The 14,591-nt window shown below is 33.6% G+C and overlaps 1 long non-coding RNA gene across 1 annotated transcript; it reads left to right on the top strand.

Annotated features, from left to right (window-relative positions):
* Nucleotides 1-3,701: 3,701 nt before the first annotated feature.
* On the top strand, nucleotides 3,702-14,281 carry LOC132303281 (uncharacterized). Its single transcript, XR_009481164.1, has 4 exons — nucleotides 3,702-3,974; nucleotides 5,015-5,120; nucleotides 10,792-10,859; nucleotides 13,994-14,281. It is a non-coding gene; the product is annotated as an uncharacterized LOC132303281 (long non-coding RNA).
* Nucleotides 14,282-14,591: the final 310 nt, after the last annotated feature.

Below are 14,591 nucleotides of genomic sequence, written 5' to 3'. Positions count from 1 at the left end.
TTTTTATATTTTGAGTCAAAGTTAATTTTAAATTGCATCTACATAAAACTGAACGTTTTTATTACAGAAAAAACTTATTGTATCTACTTTTTTTTTAGTGGAGTTTTAAAGTGACTTCTATTAACAAGGAAATTTTAACTTTATTAAAGGAATTTAAAGAGTAAAAACAAAACACAGATAATTTTAGAAACTAATTAATAATTTTAGGAGGGATATTAAATATATAAAAAATTCATATATATGTGAAAAATATATATATATATATATATATTACCATATATATTATAGTGGGCTCTCTCTGGTAAACAACAATTACTAGGCTAGGGGTTAAAAAAGGGTTTTAAGTGAAATATCCCACTGGTCTAAGGATCTGGACCACACTAAAACAAAACTGAAACTACTCATAGAATAGTACTAGAAACTAGCAATGAACAATATATATAAATAAATAAATAATTGTCCAATTTTGGTTTTGCTTTTTCTTTTTTCTTTTTCTAGTTATATTTTTTCTGTTTTGAGCTGTTTGTGAAATAACCAAATTATCCAAAAGTAACATTTCTCTACTACCGGTCAAAGAAGGGGGACCTCTTTTTGTTCTTCACTATCAAATTCTCACTAATATTTTTACTGTATTTTTCCTGTTTTGAGCTGTTTGTGCAAAAAGCGGGTGCACATTTTGCATTGATTAGTGCAGTGAATTTGAATTGAAAAAACACTTTTATTATGTTTGGTGGAATCAAATCGAAAATATAAAATTAAAGTAAATATAAGACACTCCCGAATATAATTAATTTTTATATCTAATTAAATTTGAATTATAATTAAACTTTATGAAATGTGGTTTGATGTTTTTTTAGTTTCTTTGTCTTATGTTCAATTGAGTCTTATTTCTTTTCTGGGCATGGATCATTAAGTTGCCAACCTAAAGCAATTAATAGTTACGTACCAATGTCGTTTAGAGGCGATCTTTTCTAAGTAAACTACCACCTAAAAAACAAGAACATGATAATTTTATTAAAATGATTGATGTTGCTTGTTATTTCAAATTTGAATTCGGCTATAAAAAAAAGTAGTGGAAATTGAAGTATTAAGTTTAAAAACCAAAAAAAAAAAAATTAGAATCCATTGTACTATTTATCAGAAATAATGAACCATTATTCTCCTTGAGACACCATAAAATCTCCTTGATTTTTCATTTTAAGTTTACAATGTTGGGATGTCACTTTCTCAGTGCTCTACGCTTTGCGTAAATGTAATTTATGCTTGTGTTTGTTTGTGTGCTTGTTAAAACAGCTCAAAATTAAGTAAATATTGAGCACAAACCCCTATAAATTTAGGCTCCGCTTGTTTCGACCTAAAATATTTTCGAAAAAAAATATTTTCTTTTTTTAGGTAAAATATTTTATTTTAATTTTATTTTTCAGTGTTTGACAAAGGTTTATGTCGAGGTTAAAGTCGAGTTCATTAGGTGGAACGTGTAAAATAGCTCTCTAAAAATTAGTGAATAAGTTATTTTTGTCACGTTTTAATATTTTTTTCTCCGTAAATATTTTTTGACAACCAAACACCAAAAAATACAGAAAATATTTTAAACGGAGCATCAATCTTCTATATGGATCAAGGGAGTAAGCCTGAAGTTAATAGTGTTTGGATGAGGAAGTCGCAAAGTTGAAGATGTTCAACAATTGGTTCTTAGTAGAGCAAAGTGGGTGTGACCTTGAGACATAGTCCATTGTACTTTACTTCAACAATAGTGAACCATTTCGCTCAAGCCTGCAAAAGTCAATTGATTTCCACCAATCAGGTTTCCTCGCTAAAAACCTCGTGTCATCTCTCAAATTTTACTTTATGATTTATATTTTTTTGTGATTGTATATATTTAATTGATCATCATTGTGGGGTAGATCATGAACACTCTATAAATGCTCTAACTTCTTCAAAGTGTGATCAAAACTGCCTTTTCCTTCGATTTCTAAATTAGATGAAGCCAAATAAAATCCTGCTTCTCGAAATCTTTGAATCTTCAATATGCCCAATTTTGATCAGATGGAAAACATCACCCCAAATCATTCTTGTGTTTATGTGTGTGCTCTTAAAATAAAATAAGATAAATCAGATTTGATTTTTTGAATTAAAATATTTCTCAAAGGGTCTCTAAATCTAAGAATGTTTTTCCTTGAAAAGCCATCAAAATTTAGGAGTAAAAGAGAGATTATATAGATATTAGGAAGACCAAAAAATACTTGGAAAGCAGGTTAAATTCATGCAAAAATAACTCCCTAAAATCTGATCAAAAGGAATCCCAAATTGAATAAAATTGTAATTTTCATATTGGTTCTAGGGTAGGGCAACCGGTTCGTTTAGCACAACTGGTTCCGCTTCAGCAGTGTCTAATTCTTCAAAAATAAATTTCAAAAACCAAGTACCAGGACCGGTTGCGTACAACGCGACTAGTTTTGCTTTAGCAGTTTCAAATCTTTCAAAAAGAATTTTGAAAAACAAGGACCGCAACCGGTTGCGTAAAGCGCAACCTGTTCCGTTTTGGCAATGCACTTCTGTAAAGAGAATTTTGAAAATCTTTTTAAGTGCCTAAGCCAAAAACTTACCAAACATGAAAAATAAAGTAATCCTCACCAACATACCTTCTCTGACACAATGTTCTAATACGCATCAAAGTTGAATGCCTATTGATTGCACTTGTTGTTCCATTTTCTGACATCGAGACTCAAAGTAAAACAAAATTTTCAATTCGATTCGACACATTTTGAGACTAAAATTTGTCAATTATAAAATTAATATCTCACATTGTTGAATCTGGATTAGTTGAATCACAAAGATAGTGCTGCCATTTTTATATTCCGATTACACCCATGCGAGTTTTCAACTATCTTAAAGAAGTGATTACGCACCTTTAAACCTTGATTTGAAATTATAGTTAATTAAATTACAAGAAATGTGGGCTTCTACGACATGGTATTTACGGGACTTCTTTATTTTGCCTCGTGATTACCACTATTTACGGAGTTTATAAAAAAATCCTCGTAATTGTTACATTATAGGACATGCTTTCACGAGGATTTAGTGGAATCGTCGTAGAAAAATATTTTTACGGTGTATTAAAGACCTCGTGAATATTTAGATGTATTTACGGCTTATTTGTATACCTTTAACGGGATAAATGTTCCCCATGAATCAATTTCACATTTAAAGCATTTTTTTTACCTCGTAAAAAGCAACTATTAATTAAATCACTTAAAAATATATACAGGAAAAAAAAAATGAATTTAAGTTCTTTTACGGTGGATTAAATAGCCCGTGAATAAATTTCACATTTAAGGCATCTTTTTTGCGCCGTAGATAAGTAATAAATTTTTTTTCCCTTTCCGGCAAAAATTTAAACAAACAACTATTAATAAAATCACTTAAAAAATATATAAAAAATGAACTTAAGTTCTTTTACGGTTACGGTGGATTAAAGAGCCCGCAAATAAATTTCACAGGCATCTTTTTTGCGCCGCAGATAAGCAATAATTTTTTTTTAGCTTCCCACCAAAAACTTTTCACTACCCGGCAAAAACATTTCACTTCCCGGTTTACTTTTTATTTTTATTTGTTTATTTATTTATTTTTTTTTGTTTTTTTTGTTATATCGAACATCAGGCACAATAAATAAAATCACTTTAAAGATATATACCGGAAAAAAAAAAAAAAAAATTGAACTTAGGGATTCAGAGTTCTTTTTCATCCCAAAATAGAGCTTCAACGAGTGTGGAAAGAGAGAGACCCGAATCTCTCATCTATCGATTTCAACCGTGTTGATGGCAGTAATTTGAGGAAAGAAAGCTTGATTTCCTAAACTCGTCTTTCTCAGATTGGGCTCCAGTGTCGATCATTCCGTTACCTACCAGCGAAGAGGTTAGGGTTTTCAACTAGCGACCAAAAATTGAAGTTGAAGAGAGCCACCATGGACGACGGTACGTACCTTGTTACAGTTGCCTCTCTGTTACTTTCATCCTTTCCATCGTTCTATAGGAATCAAAATGTTATTCGAGTTTTTGTTTTCATATGAGCCGAGTTGTTGTTTTCATCTGAGCAGTTGTTTTATCTCTCTCTCTCGTCTTTCTATCTAATTCTCTATGGAAGTCCACTATTGCTACCTCCAACTGTTATCATCTGTATTATTCTCTCTTTTTCCATTACCTCTTGTGAATGAGGGGATTTGAAGACAGTGACATGACCTCCCTGTTTTGTATCTCTCTTGTTTTTCTTCTGTTCCTCTTTTCATAGAATTGAGTTTATTTATTTATTTTTGCAGAAAAGGAAAATTAGCATAAGTTTTTGTACGCATGTTCAAAGAATTCACCAAGAACTGGTTGTACTGTAGTCTGTATCTGAAATTTATTATGTGTTTTAGGTTCCAGAAAATCGATGACATGCAATCAGTAGTTGCCTGATCCTTTTTTTTCCCATATCAAAACCATGTCTTTTTCATCGTTTGACGATATTTATACACCAATCGTTATAAATTGGCACATAGGATGAAATTCAGGTCACACCTTAGTTAATTATCAGTCTACTAGTTATAGTAGCTTGTTTACAGTGGATTGTTAGATTTGCTCACACTCTAGGCTGATGTGGGTTCATCTTGTTTTGAACTCCCAAACTGTGGTCATGATGCCTGTGGATCCATAATGCATACTAATTCAAATATGATGATAGGTTGTAGGTGATTTTTGTGTAGAGTGTCTGCTCTAATCAAGTTTATGTAAGCTCAACATGCTCAGGTTGTTTGTGAGAAATAGGCTAATGAGAGAAGAAAAAATGGGTGGGAATGTGTAATGTGATACTCCATAAGAAGTGTCAAGCGTGAAATCACTTTGAAAATAAATCATATTAGTTACGTCCGATTCTGGTATCCAACAGGAGTGTTGCCTTTTTTTGCTCAGTTTCTCTCTCCGAAGCAAACTTATGAAATCCGATTGGAGGCTCATATTAGTTTTTGTTTTCTTTACAGTCTCTGAGGAAGAAAAGAAGTAGCCTTGGTGGGTGTTGTTGTATTTATTGGCCTGAACTAGGTTTTGTTACAAGAAGGGAGAACCAACCCCTTCATTCAGTGCCAGGTACAACATTTTTGTAATTTATTTATTATTATTTTTTATTAATCCAACACCGTAACCAAAATATTAAAACCAAAAACAAGATCAGTTGTAATTTGAAGTACCATTTACTAATTAAAACAAATAGTAAATTGTAAGTGGGTGGTGGAAGGTTCTTCTCATTTTTATTTATTTATCATTGCAATAGTTTTTTTTTTTTTTTTTTTTTTTTAATGCTCCTGGTCCCTTGATTAGCTCTTTGTTTTTAAGTTGTTGTTGTGTTCCATTTTTTAAATGATTCAGCATGTGAGCATTTGTTTATTTTTGATGATGTTATCGAATTGAAGTTTGTTCTTGTCAATAAAATATTTCAATAGGCAATACCTTCTTTTTTTTCCCTCGCACACTGGCTGCCTTTACATTTTTAACTTCTCTTATTCCTTTTTTTTTGTTCTTTTTCTATATCTTTTTTTAATGGGGTTTTAGGGAGATGTATTTAATTTCTTGAATATGAGTTGGTGAAAAGAAACATGACTAACCTTGTAGCACTTTTCATGCTTTGAAATTTATGATAGTAGTAGTTGCAGAACCGCCTTATTTATTGATGTTGTTGTGTTTTTTTTTTTTTTTTTTTTTTTTTTTTTTTTTTTTTTTTTCATAAATATGAATGTATAAAAAGATAAAAAAATTATGTACAGGTGCACAGGGTGCATACCCCCAGAATAGCAACAAACAAAAACTTAAGAAGCACCGGTAAAGCCATCCACTTCAAGAAAACAGAAAAATAAGACTAAAAAGACAATGGACTAACTCTCCCCAAGCAATGTAATAAGTAAGACCCAAGAGCTAGCCAACAAATTCGGAGAAGGGAATGTTGTGAATGTCCAACACCTCCCACAACATATTTCTAGCAACCACTTCAGGAGCAGTGGTAGAATCATATAGTCTAGCATTTCTCTCATGCCAAATACCCCATAATGCAGCTGCAAACAAAGTTCTATGAAAACCAACGAATGACAATTCCTTTTACCAGTTAAACAGATCTTCCAAGGTTACTACATCAGCGAAAAACTGCATATTCCAATGTAGAACCTCTCCCAACCAATTCCAAAAGCTTTGAGTAAAACTACACTCAATAAAGAGATGTTCAGTAGTATCTATAGCCCTATGACAGAGAGAACATCGAGCCACCAGAGTTATTTTCCTTCTTTGCAACTTAACCATTGAAGGAATCCTATTCAGCAACACAAAAACTGAAGTAACTGACCAACGAGGCCTTGCTTTACTCCAGCAAAACCTATGCCAACTGACTTCCTCTCTTTCATGTCTACTAATCTGCCACGCCCTTTTGAACGAGAAGCTGCCCTTATCCCACTGCAATTTATCCTCAGACAATTTAACAGGTGTTAACAACAGGTAATATTTAAACTAATGAAGATCCTGCCCTTGAAGAAGACTCAAGTCCCAACATCCATCTCGCATTAAACTACTTAATGTAGCAGTTCGAGAAATATTAAGGGACCTCAACACTCTATGTCCAAATTTCTGGGCAACTATCAGCCCTTGACACCATGGATCTTGAAGAGTAAATAGATTTCCATTCCCAATACAAAAAGTAGTGTGATGCAGCATTATATGTCTCATATCAACAATGGATTACCAAATGACCGAATGAGTAACCCTTGGTACAGTAGTCCAATATGATGAATTTGGAGTATATTTGCTTTGAAACCAAGACACCCAAAGCCTATCTTTACTTGTTAAGAAATCCTAGGCTAAAACTATTTTGGAAGCGGACTGAATATCCACTAATTTCCTCAACCCCAAACCTCCTTCAGCCTTAGGTCTAGTAATCATCTCCCAACTCAAAAGATGTAGCTTCTTAGAATGGTCTGTACTACCCCACAGAAAATTTCTACACAATCTCTGCAATTGATTTATCACAGAAAATGGAATGTTATAAATACTACACCAATACAGAAAAATGGGGGCAATTGTGGATCGAATAAGCTCTAGTTTACCAGCAACTGATAGGAGTTTTGTGCACCAGTAATTGATCCTTCCAGAAATTTTATCAACCAACCCTTGACAATGAGTTCTCTTCAGCCCATATGGACACAAAGGCAATCCCAAATATTTAATAGGAAAAACTGCTTCTGCACATTTCAAAATTCTCAACAAAGATAACTTCCTCCTCATTACTCTAGAAAAAAATTATACTACTCTTTTGCTGACTGATTTGCAAACCAGTAATATCCTCAAACTTCTTGAACAGAGCAGCTAAACTCCTGGCATTAGAAATAGAAGCTTGACAAGCAATCAATAAATCATCTGCAAAAAACACATGACTTAAAATAGGCTTCACCTTAGCAGCAGTATGTGTAACACACAGTTCCTGTCTCTGCACAGCACCATTAATAATACTTGATAAATGCTCTGTCATTAAAGTAAAAAGGAAATGGGACAAAGGACATCCTTGTCTCAGTCCCCTACCTGGCTGAATGAACCCTTGTGGTGACCCGTTAATCAAGATGGAGTATTTAGTAGAGGAGAGAATAACAAAAATCCAATTAATCCAAACTTCACTAAAACCATAGCCTTTAAGAATATTTAACAAGAACTCCCAGGAAACCGAGTCATATGCTTTCTTAATATCAACTTTCAAAGCCATAGAAGCATGTCTAGGGCCTTTGAAATCTCATACCATTTCATGAGCCAAGATTAGAGCATCCTGAATTCTTCTCCCTTTCACAAATGCACATTGTTCAGGACCAACCAGAGAGTTTAAGACCAAAGACAACCTATTGGCCATTACTTTGGTAATAACTTTGTATGTCAAATTACACAATGCAATGGGTCTAAAATCTCCCACTTTCTTTGCATTTCCAACCTTAGGTAATAAAGTAAGAAAACAGCTACTTACCCCCAAGGACATAGTATTGGTGAGAAAGAAATACTGAGTAGTAGCCACCACCTCCTTGCCAATAATTGGCCAAAAAGTTTGATAGAATCTAACTGGAAATCCATCTGGTCCAGGAAATTTATTAGGATGAAAACCCATAATAACATTCTTAATTTCCTCTTCACTCACCATTCTGTCCAAGGCCTCAACCTCTTCTGTCTTCAATTTTGTTGTTGGGATCCCATCTTCTTGAAACACTGTTGGCCTCTTTGCAAACAAATTCTGATAATATTCCACAAACCAAGCCTGAATCTGCTCATATCCATTGTACCCTGTCCAACCTCATTCTCTACTAGAGTAATGGCATTGAAGTTCCTGTGTTGTTTCATCTTATTATAGAAGTAACCACTGCATCTGTCATTATCCTTCAGCCAAAGAACTCTGGACGTTTGAGCTATAAGTACTTCCTGATCTACAGCAGCTGCTTGATACTCCATCCTAGCTTCTTGTTCCAGTGTAAAGTTAACCTCAGAAGGATCAGACAAAAGTTTCATTTGAGATTGATCTAGTTGCTGTTTTGCCTTAATCAATTTCTCACCAATATCCCCAAAACAATTTTTATTCCAATCCTTAATATCCTTCTTAACCATCCTTAGTTTCTTCAAAAGAATCTGCATTGGGTTACCAGAAACTTCATTTTCCCAGGCCTTCTGAACAATAGGATGCACACAACTTTGAAGACACCACACCTTTAACATTTTGAAAGGCTTAGGACCTGTAGCAAACTTTTTAGATATGTGTATAGATAATCACATTACTCTGAACTTGTTTCACAGGCCTTTCAGTAACCACCAGTTGTGCATTCTCAGCATCCACCAATTTACCTTTCTGTTTTACAACCCATTTATCCACTGATTTCTTCTTTGGCTTTGTCAAGACTTTTTGAGGACAATATTCTGCTATATGATCCACTCTCTTACACAAAGCACACGAAGTGGGTTTCCACTCATATTCGATCTTAACTGTACAATCTTCCCCATGAATATCAACCACCAAAATTGTTCTCTTACAAATTTGTTCATTTTTTCAATTTGTTCAAATGATTCACCCATAATTAATAGGAGAACTCGTGTTCAAATTTGTTCATTCCTTTGCTCCGGCCATTTAGTTATGATGATATTAAGAGAATAAATCCTAGTAGAAAGAAGCAAAAGTCTGGTAAGAGTAATCTAATCAAATGAACCACTGTTGGTAATCTGAACAACTAATTTATTCCATCCTATGCCTCGATCTAACCAAGCTTTCCCTCAGAGAAAGTAGGGCCGCCTTGGTTCAATTTTCTAAAATGTTAATTTTTTGCATTTTTTGAGGGCTCCGTTCAATTTTTTAAAAACAGTTTTATATAAAAACTGAAAATTTTGAAAATTGTACAGAAATCTCTCTTTTATAGTTGATCTGAAAATAGCTTTTTGAGAATTTTTTGTAGAAAACTAAACCAAGCAGATCTTAGAACTCTCTCCTTTCTACACTTTCCTAACATCATGTCCTCGGTCTTCCAATGCGGTAGAAAGCCATGACTATCTCCTTTCTCTGTCCTTTTAGCTCCTCTCCAACGTTCACATTGATCTTTCTGACTGGCACTCCTTGGTTGCTTGGTGCTGTTCACATTGGTCCTCTTACCCACGTCTTCATGCTTGTCAGCCTTTACACATTTCACCAAGAAATGCCCCTTAACAAATGTATGTTTGTGCAGGTATGTGACCTAAATAATGCATGCTGGTGGTAATCCAGTAACCAATATATTGCAATGCATTAGAAAAGTCCAGAGAGGATGGGAAAATGCATTCTACTTTTTCAATTAGTATTCTTTTTAGAGAGCAGTACAAAACTACTAACATTGGTGTATTGCCTGTATGAGTATGGTTACATAAATCATGGGTATTATGACAAATAAGATTGGCCAGGTAAGGAAACCCAATATTCCAAAGCTAAAATATGTGTTCAAGGTTGTCACTATGCCCAAACTTAATTTGAATACCAGTTCTAGGTCCACAATACTCAGGTCCACAACACGGGTTTAGGTATCAAATTATTGGAAACACGTATAAAGGAAATGGAAGTTTGCTATACTGTTGAATATAAAAGAATTACTGTTGCAGAAGGATAATGGAGAGTGGTAATGATTAAATTACTTACCAAAATAGAATCAAATGTAGAAAGGAAGTGAACTTGGTTAGTCACGAGTAATACTGTCTTTCTTGCCAGAGCTCCCATGACATATTCCTGACCATAACATGTATTAATTAGCTTTTAACTTAAAATCAAATGTGGCTGTAGTATAAATTGGTGAGATGAGGATTGTAGTTACATTAAATAAACTGGTTGCGGTGTGTGCATCAACAGCGCTGAATGGATCATCCAAGAGATATATATAATTGTTGGTAAAAGAAATTAAGTGATCTTCCCGGATTTGCTTTTGGTTCCTCCTTTTCCTCTATCATTATAGCCCTTGTCTTTAAATTATGTTTGCAGTTGGTCAATGACCATGAAAAGGATTTAAAATTTTCTTTCATAGAATTATATGGACTAGAGTATTTCCTAGCTTGAATGCAAGCTTGATGTATTTCTTTGTGATGCTAACACAAGCTCGGTTGTATGGCCTAAGAAATATGTGAAAATTATTCAGGTCAATTAGTCATTTATTAACTTATTATATTTCTTAAATTAGTCATACGATCTGATTTTTTATGTATTTGTTGGCATTACATTTTTGAAATATTTTTTTTCTGACAGGATTGATTATCACCAGTTCATTAGGAGCAGAAGAATCAGAATTTCTATGATTCCAGTCTACAACAAAGGTCAAATACTATGCTTCTTTTATGATTGCACAATTTTAATGCTTTTTATACTCATACTTAGGGGGGTCACGTGCCTTTAAGTGTCCAATTTTGCAGTGTATTTTGAACTTTATTACCTTATTGGTACATCGGCCTGTGTGGAGGCCATTTTTATTTCTTGTTTTAAAATGTTGTAAGCATTGGAGTATGGGATCATCGTATGTGGAGGTTTTGATTGATTGTTGTGGAGGAGAAGTTGATATGTTGTTTATACCTTTACTTAAATTTTTTAGTTTTACATGGAATAGTAGTTTACTTAAATTTTTTAGTTTTACATGGAATAGTAGTTTGTCTTTGCATGAAAATTTTGAAGCCTTTCCATCTATTGGAACCATACTTTAGTACCACAGTAGTAGGGTATGGACCATTCTAATTATTTATGACCCTATACTAATGAGCAGACATACTACATATCATCAGAGATAATCAGAACCAATCCTAGAATTATAATTTATTTCAATCAGGCCTTATCACGAAAAATCATTCCTGAGCACGCAAGTATGTTGCATCTCACATCTAAAGTTACAACAAAAGTTATAAGAAGGTTGTACAGTTACAACAAAAGTAACCCCTCCCTGAGAAGAACAAGCATTATATACTGCAATGAGAAAAAGGTTCAATATTCAGAAAACTTACGACTACCTCTTTATCATTCTATATCAATTTATGCTACTATGTCACTGTAGCAACAAGAAGCAGTCTATATTCATATATATTTTCAGACTCATGATTATCCTACTACAAGCTACCATGACATGACACAAAACAAAATCATTTACCATGTGGTTGCGCTTGAGAGATCTTAAACAGTCTCTCATGAGCTCTGCTTTTGTAGTAATAAAAGGCAACGTAGCAGACCAAACTGGCACCGAGTTCTGCAAAATGGGAGAACACTTATAACAATTCAAGTTCTATCGGACTGCTGTAATCTTTGAATAAATAAATATGATATCAAATATCCAAACCTTTTCTTCCTGTATTATAGGTGTGGTAGATTTTAAAGATGCAGGACCTTCTGGAGGCAACCCAAGTCTCCCTCTTCTTTCAGCCTGTGAAGATAAACATACAACTCTGGGGTCATCTAAGAATTCTAGGGATACATCAAGTCACATGCATTAAAATAATGAATATAGACATGAATATAATACTGTATATGCCTATTATATTTTGAAAGTTCATTGGGACAAGCTATCAAAAGAGAGATTATAGGGCCCCAACTGTCTGTTTCAAAGCAGATTAACCTGACTTCTTGCATGTCATTAAGGACTTGCATGGACTACACTCTCTGTAAAATAGAAATATGTCTCGAATAAACATATTACAATACGTATATGCTTCGCATGCTTCTAGTTGCCTGTATAACTCAAGAATATTTGATTTCCTCTCTAGTTAGTTCACCCAAGACAAACTTAGTAGCAAATTTGGTCTTGACAGTCCTGCCACGTCCGCACTCATAAAAGTATATATATACTGTGAGACATAGTATGGCCAAATAAGTTCATGATAGACTCGCCATAAAGGTGCACACATATACACACAGTATATTTATATGCAAGTGAAAAAAAAGAAAAAAAAGACAATGCATGTATTAAGGTCGAATATCTTAGTTCCCAGCAGCTTTCAGATTCCTGGACCAGATTTAGTTAGCTTTAATTATGGTTACAAAGCAAAGCTCAAGTGTTGATTAATGATTAAGGACAATAAGTTGTGCAATATACCTACCATTTGCGCCCCATCCACACGTAATAAATAATCTAAAGTTGAAAGCAACCCCAGCTACCTTGTCAATTAATTAGCCGTTTTGTCTATCGAATACTACAACTATCATTTCCACCATACATGTTTGTCCCCACAACAACAACACAACCTAGCTTAATTCTTTATTGTATAACATCCATATGTCATCTTGTGGTTGGATAGTGAATTATATATTGTGGAAGTGAAGCAACAACAATAAAATTTCGATCTTACTTGATAACTCAATCCAGTACTTAACGATGAATGAATTAAATGATTATGTAACAATTACTTGTGGTCGATACAACTCATTCCACCTACCTTCTTTACAAAGCAATTCACCCCATAATATATAATGTAAATATATAAACATACCCTACGTATTCAACAAATGTACTCTCATGGATGATGTCTATAATAAGAGCTCTTCCAATTTGATGCCTAAAACGCACACCTAATATGTATTTCTCAGAAGGGTTTAGAATCAGAATTGAAGTAAACCTACAAAATTGCTGTTGTAAGAGACATTGTATTGATCATTGCAACTAAATGCTAAAGTACATGCGACAACTACATGCATAAGACTATTGACAAAAGAAAAGGGAAATGCTAAATTATAGAGGAAGAGTACTTGCCAATTTGATACAGAATTAGATACGTGGCTGGGTCTAATGTTACTGAAACCCTCTGAACCACACCAGCAGTTCATATAAAAAAAACTCCCCCTCTTGCAATTCATCCAGAATTACAAGGATTAATTGTCATCTTTCGCAATACTTTAGCATTTCCCATAAAATACTGTATCAGCTTCCGCTCCAGATCACAACTCTGCCCCAGAAATCTAGTAATTTCAATTTCTTGAAGACGAATAGATAGACAACAAGGCACCACTTCTGGTTCAACAAATTTGAAACCCTGGAATCATTATGTTGACACTGCTGCAAACAAAAATCACAAGTTTAAATTCCATTAAATGATGAAGCTGCTCCAAAATGGGTCCTGCAACAATTAACTCCAACAAGAATGTTTCAGATTTGCTCATAATCGTTGCATCAAAAACCTACAATGTTTCAGATTTGTTTCAGAATGTTTCAGATTTGCTCATAATCATGAGATAAAGAGACTACATATTATGATATTGTAGTGTTCATGAATATAAAGAGATTATGATATTGTCTGTTCTCATGCATCCTTGCAAAAATCTAGTATTCAATTAAGGAAAATTTATCTGCTTGAAATATTTTTGGCAGATCTAAGGAAGAAATTCTTAGCAAAATGTTTGTGTTTGATTCATAAATGATAATCTTATTATTTTCCTTTTTTATTAGTATTTTGAATTTTAGACTTGTGTGATGCAGCTACTTTTTTGGATTTTGTACCGTGGATTTTGCAGCTACCTCCTTGGATTTTGTACAGTGAGGTGGTTTTCTGACAAGTGCAGACTGAAACTCAAGTGCTAGAAGGTTTATCAATTTTTCAGCAGAAGTGTTAAGAAATTGATGATTTTCTTGACAAATGGATTTACTTCCTATTTTGGAACATTGATAAATGTTAAATTGTTTTGGCACATTGATAAATTATGAATTGTAAAAATGTTTTAATTCTTTTGATATATTTAATGGGATATGTATGTTTTTTGAATTGAATTATAGTTGAAAGTGATGTGAATTATAGGTATGGGATGATTAAATGATATTAATTAAGGGTGTTTTATTTATAAAAAAATATATATATATATTTTTTACGGGGAGCTTAAAATCCCGTAAATAAGTGAAAATCCTCCTAAGTACCTTTTCTACGGCATACATGGCAAGTCGTGAGAATGATTTATATTATTTACGGGTACCTAAAATTCGCCGTAAAAGACTTTTCTATAGCACGCGTCAATGCCTCGTGAGATTATTTACAGGTAGTTAAAATTCGCCTTAGAAAACCTTTTTACGGCATGCTTCTGTA

The sequence above is a fragment of the Cornus florida genome, unplaced genomic scaffold, assembly GCF_030987335.1.
Source record: "Cornus florida cultivar Cherokee Brave unplaced genomic scaffold, ASM3098733v1 CherokeeBrave_3.0.0_Hap2_Chr04, whole genome shotgun sequence".
NCBI lineage: Eukaryota > Viridiplantae > Streptophyta > Magnoliopsida > Cornales > Cornaceae > Cornus > Cornus florida.
The sequence above is the reverse complement of the archived record's forward strand: the minus strand, read 5'-3'. Positions and strand labels throughout refer to the sequence as shown.